Source organism: Vombatus ursinus, unplaced genomic scaffold (assembly GCF_900497805.2).
Source record: "Vombatus ursinus unplaced genomic scaffold, bare-nosed wombat genome assembly UNPS02014863.1, whole genome shotgun sequence".
In the NCBI taxonomy this organism is placed as follows: Eukaryota; Metazoa; Chordata; class Mammalia; order Diprotodontia; family Vombatidae; genus Vombatus; species Vombatus ursinus.
In genome coordinates, this window is record NW_020954641.1 from 6563858 (window position 1) to 6569817 (window position 5960).

The following is a 5960-nucleotide window of genomic DNA, read 5'->3' on the forward strand; positions in this document are numbered from 1 at the left end:
AAAAAAAAAAAAAAAAAAAAAAGCCCTCTTTCCACTTCCTCCAAACCCCACCCAGTGGTCTGGAATCATGGAAATGTGCCTGGCCCACTATAAAGAGCTAATTTGAGTTAACAGGGATTTGGCCCATGGAAAAAATGTAGAGAATGAAATGATGGAATTATGTCATCATCTGTCACACCATCTCTGTAGCTCACTGTGTGCTGTCAGTCAACCTAACCTTACCCTATCCAGGGTAGAGAAGAGCAGGCCTATTTAGGATCTGAGTAGCACTTTACTTCCTAAGATTGGTCTTCACTCAAAAAAGGCCAATGACAATGGGCCTCAATTTCCTCATCTGTAAAATAAGGGAGTTGGACCAGAAGACCTCTAAGGTCCCTTCTGGCACGAGGCATAATCCTGTGGCATTCTAGGAAGGTGGAATTGGGGCCTGATTTCACAAGATCTCAGGTTCAGGATGTTTCTCAGAGAGAATACACAGAAAATTTAGAGGGACAGCTCTAAAAACCGATGCCATGTTATTCAAAACATGGTCACAAGGGAAATATAATGGCAACATTAAGGAAAACATTCTTCCCATCTACTGGTTACTGCTCTACCGCCTTCAAACACATCTAAGTCTCAACCATCCTTTAAAATCCTTCAATAGACCCTATCATCCTATACTGTTTTTTCCTTTCTCAAACTGTTTACACTCCAGGCCTCTACTTCCTCTTGTCTCACTCATTCCTTAACCCTTTGTGATCCAGCTTCTGACATCATCACTCCACTGAAACTTTTCTCTCCAAAGTCCCCTATCACACCCTAGTTACCAAATTTAGTCTTTTCTCAATCCTCATCCTTCTCAATTTATCTGCCATACTTGACCTTGCTGACTACCCTTTCCTAGAGAATCTCTTTTCTCTAGGTTTTCATGGTTCTCCTCCTTTATGCATGACCACTCTTCAATATTTTTTACCGGCTTATTCATATCATGCCCTTTCTCTATGAGTGTTACTTATGGTTCTGTCCTAAACTCTTGTCTCTTCTTCAGCTATATTATCTCTTGGTGACCTCATCAGCTCCCATGAATTCAATTACCCTTTCAATACAGATGACTAACATATGTACATACACATACACATGTGTGTTGTGCATGTGTGATATGTGTTACATTGTGTTACATTTATGTTATACATGTGTGTATAAGTAATAATGGTTCACATCTATATAGTACCCACTATGCACCAGGCACTGTGCTAAGTGCTTTATGAGTATTATTTCCTTTGATCCTTGAGGCAAACGTTATTGTCATTCTCAATTTACAGAAGAGGAAATTGGAGCAAGCAGAGGTTAAATGACTCACCCAAGGTCACAAACCTAATAAGTGTCTGAGGCTGGATTTGAACTCAGGTCTTCCTGACTCCAGGCCCTAAGCTCTATCCACTATGCCACCTAACTGCCCCAAACGATATGTACATATCACATATAGTTAGATATGTATATGTGTATAGAGTATATATAAATATATGTGTGTTTAAGTGTATATTAGACATTTCAAACTGAACATCCCAGGGCATCTCAAATTCAACATATCCGAAACTAAACTCATTATATTTTACCCAAAACCCCCCCTTTTCCAAACTTCCCTATTTTTGTTGAAATCGTGACCATTCTCATAGTCCCCCAGGTTCATAATTTCAGCATTATCCTGACTACCTCACTCTCCCTCGCCTTAAATATCCAATCAGTTGCCAACTCTTGTTGTTTCTGGTTCTGTAACATGCCACCAATCCAATCGCTTCTCTCCACTCCCCCATCTGTGGCCTTAGTTCAGGTTATCATCACCTCTCGCCCAGATTATTTCAAGTCTCCTCATCGATGCCCCTGCCCCTGGTCTCTCACCCTTCTAGTCTAAACCATCTCACATGGTTGTTGTAAAGCTCAAATGAAATAACACAAAGTACTTTGCAAACCTTAAAGCTCTATGGAAATGCTAGTTATTATTCCTTCAGTACAGATCTAACCTCCATAATCAACTCTGGTGGCTTTCTATTGCCTCTAGGATAAAATAATAAATTTCTGTTTAGTTTCTGAAGCCATTCACAACTTGGCCCCAACCTATCATTCTAGATGGGCATTGTTCCCCTTCTCATACTCTGCCAAGCTGCCCTTCCCTTCTCCATGCCTATGCCCAAAGTGCCTTCTTCTTTACCTCCACCTCTCAAACTTCCTCTCTTCCTTTAAGACTCAGCCAAAACACCATCCTTTGCATGAAAACTTTCCCAATCCCCCTCAAGTGCCTACATTCTACCTCCCAAACTGCCTTAATTTTAACAACTTTGTTTATGTTTCTATTTATATTAGAGTAGAGAGCATGCTGGTCCTGGACTCAGAAAGATCTGAGTTCAAATCCAGTCTCAGATACTAGCTTTGTGAACTTGGACAAGTCATTTAACCTCTGCTTGTCTCACTTTCTTCAACTGTAAAAGGGAGGTATTAATAACATCTACCTCAGTTGCTTTGAGAATCACAAGAGATAATATTTTCACAGTGCCCAGAACCCAATAGGCACCTAATAAATGCTTATTCTCCTCTCTTATTCACTTTATATTTATGCTGTGCATATTTAAATATGTATTTATTGTCTCTCCCATTAGAATTTAGGTCCTTTATGAGTCAGGGTAGTTTCATTCTTTGTACTTGAATTGCCAGCACTTAACATGGTGCCTAGCACACAGTAGGTCCTTAATAAATACTTATTGGTTTTATGTTTGAGGGGAAAAAATGACTATGCACTCTTCTCTGCATATCCTGATCACCAGAAATATAACTAGAAATATAGAAGGGATGCTTTTCCCCTAAATAATGTGTATAGTGTCAGAGATGGAAGGCCCCCAAGAATAGAACAAAGAATGTCAATGCCAGAATGGAACTTGGATTACAGAATAAAGGAAATCAAAGCTGGACTGAAGAATATAGAGCTAAAGTCTGTTAGAAATAAAATGAACCTTTAAAAAAATAAAAGGCAAAATTTCAAGGCCCGAAGAGATCTTATGCTCCAGTATTCGTGATCTCATTGATGTAAACATTTCTTTCAACAATACACATCACAACCTACTTACACCTTCCTGTGTGTATGGGGTAGTCAGGGAGGACTACCACCTCTGGTGAAAGGGCTTGCTAAGACCTTTTCAGAGCTGCTCATCCAACATTTAGTGTCCACCTGTCACCCAACTCTCACCAGAGGCTCCAAGAAGTTGTAGCATGCGCAGTGGCCACACCCCAGTAAGACCATCTCAGCAGACAAGCTAAAAAACGTTTACAAGATGAGGGCAACTGACAGGCCTAAAACTCGTTGATGTGTTAGGAAGATGTCTACCCTAAGCATGAGAAGACCTCTCCCAGCAGAATGGGCAGATGAAGACAATTTATTCCAATGGCCATGAAGCAGAGCTTGGTTAAACATCAAAGACTCCAAGGTCATCCACTGCATTCCGAGCCATCAACAATGGTCGTGACATTTGTCTTGCCACTGGACTTTGATGACTTGGAAGGAGAGAGTGAAGCTAATGAGTTTGCACAAATCTGCCTACCTTAAATACAATTCACACATGAGTCAGCACATCACCCATGATGTCATTGGTCCTCTTGGAAAACAAAAGAAGTACAACAACACCAGAAATGTTGAGGGCCTTCCAGTTTTCCCGACATTTCAAGTATATCAATGATCTCATGGATTTGGTCATCCCCACTCTCTCCAAGTAACCAAGCCATCTTCTTCTTAGATCAGACATTTCTTTGTTCATATCCTTCACACGATTCATGCCTTGTAATTTCCTGCTGATGATGTGCTGAAGCCAACTCATGCCACCATGTGCCTCTATTATTCTTCCAATAATCATCCATTCAAATTCTTCAGAGATTGTAATACTGTTGCATAACTTATAGCCATACAACAGTGAAAGATTTTGCTGTTGTTAGTCGTTTCAGTTGTGTCCAACTCTTTGTGACCTCATTAGGGCTTTCTTTGAAAAGATACTGGAGTGATTTGTCATTTCCTTCTCCAGCTCATTTTACAAAAGAGGAAACTGAGACAAACAGGGTTAAGTGATTGGGTAACGTCACGCAGATAGTAAGTATCTGAGGCCCTATTTGAACTTAGGGCACTCAGATCTTCCTGATTCTAGGCCCCATGCTCTACCCCTGTGACACCTAATTAATCCTCAATGAAAGGATATTGGTATTAAGATAGCCCTTTGTTTCAGGAAGAAATTTCAGATCATCACCTCAGACTATTAAAACAAAAAGCAAAATTTAAAATACAGAACAAAAACTATGTTTCTTTTTTTGATTTACAAAGTATGTCTAAGTCACAAGGATTCATAGGATACCAAAAAAAAAAATACTTTCCTTACAACCCAGTGGGGTAAGAAGTCAAAGAATTATCATTCCCTATAAAGGAGGGAATGGATGGGAGAGATTGCAGAATACATTCTGTAGAAACTGAAAGCTAATTAGAAATGGGTAGTGAAGGAGAAGGAGCCAATGATGAATCCATGGTTTGGGGTCTGAGTGACTGAGATAAGAGAAAAAAGGGATTTGCTGTGTTGAACTGGGAGATCTGTAAAGTCTAGCCCAAGCATTGTATTCATCTGAGATCACTGGTAATGTTAGAGACAGCAGTTTCTTTAGATTAATGGGGGTGGAAACCAGATCAAGAGGGTAAGGAATGAGTCAGCAGAGAAAAGTAGCTTGAAGGAATATTAGGATAGAAGGAAGGGTGGGTGGGTGGGTGTGTTTGTTGATGGGTGTGTGGGTGAAGGTTAAAGACTTTGTCACTAGAAGCTTACTATGGGTGTCAGAGCTGAATCTAGTTGGGGGGGCAGAGAAAGCAATACAAAACCACTTTTGAATCAACTTTAAAGACAAATGAAGGGGTTTTTGGGGGGGGGGTAGAAAAGGAGATGGAGCAGGGAGGAGTCAGTGACCCTGGTGGAAAGGTAAAATGGTAAAGACCTAATATTTGTAAGTAGAGGGCAAAGTAGCTGTTAGTGATGGAGAGAAGGAAATTTCAAAAGGGAAATGTAAAATGGAGCAAGATTACCCTACTCAGACTATGAATTGACAGCCAATTTGGTCTCATTTATACTCTGCTCCTACCAAACAATGTGGTTATCACGCATAGAGTAGACACTAGAAAGACCTGTGTAATTTGATGCATGGTGAAGTGAACCAAGACCAGGAGAACAATTTATACAGTAACTATAATATGGTAAAGACAAACAATTTTGAAACACTTAAGAACTCTGATAAATGCAATGACCAATTACAATTCTAAAGGACTTATAATGAAACATGCTAGCCATCTCCTGGCAGAGAGATGACTTAACTCCAGGTGCAGATTGAGATGTCTATTTCTTGGACATGGTCAACAAGAGAATACGTTTTGCTTGAACTATGCATATGTTTTGAAAAGGGGGGGCGGTTGTGCTTTTCTTTCTTTTTCAGTGGTGGAGAGGAGGTAGAAGAGACAGAAAAGATTTTGGTAATTGGAAAAAATTAATTTACAAAAAAACAAAAATAACATTCATGCCCAGTTTTGTACACTATAGATGGTTTATCTTTGTAAAAAAAAATTACTGATGTATTATTCAAGAGCATCATGAACCATATAAAAATAAATCTGTGAAAAATATCTTTTTCAGAAATATGCATGAAAAAAAATGCTTTCTACTATATTATACAAACAGATGCTTACAATAAGATAGAAAAGGGATTTAGACCTGGAAAGGACCTCAGAAATCATCTAGCTTAGCTCCACTATTTTACAGTTGAGAAAACTGAGGGACGGAGAGGGGAGGTAACTTATCTAAGGTCACACAGCTATTAAGGAGCAGAGCAAAGATTCAAATTCAGATCCTCTGACCAAAGCTGTAATTAAGGAGAAGCACAGAAGGCTTTGGCCTGGGTGCCAAAAATTT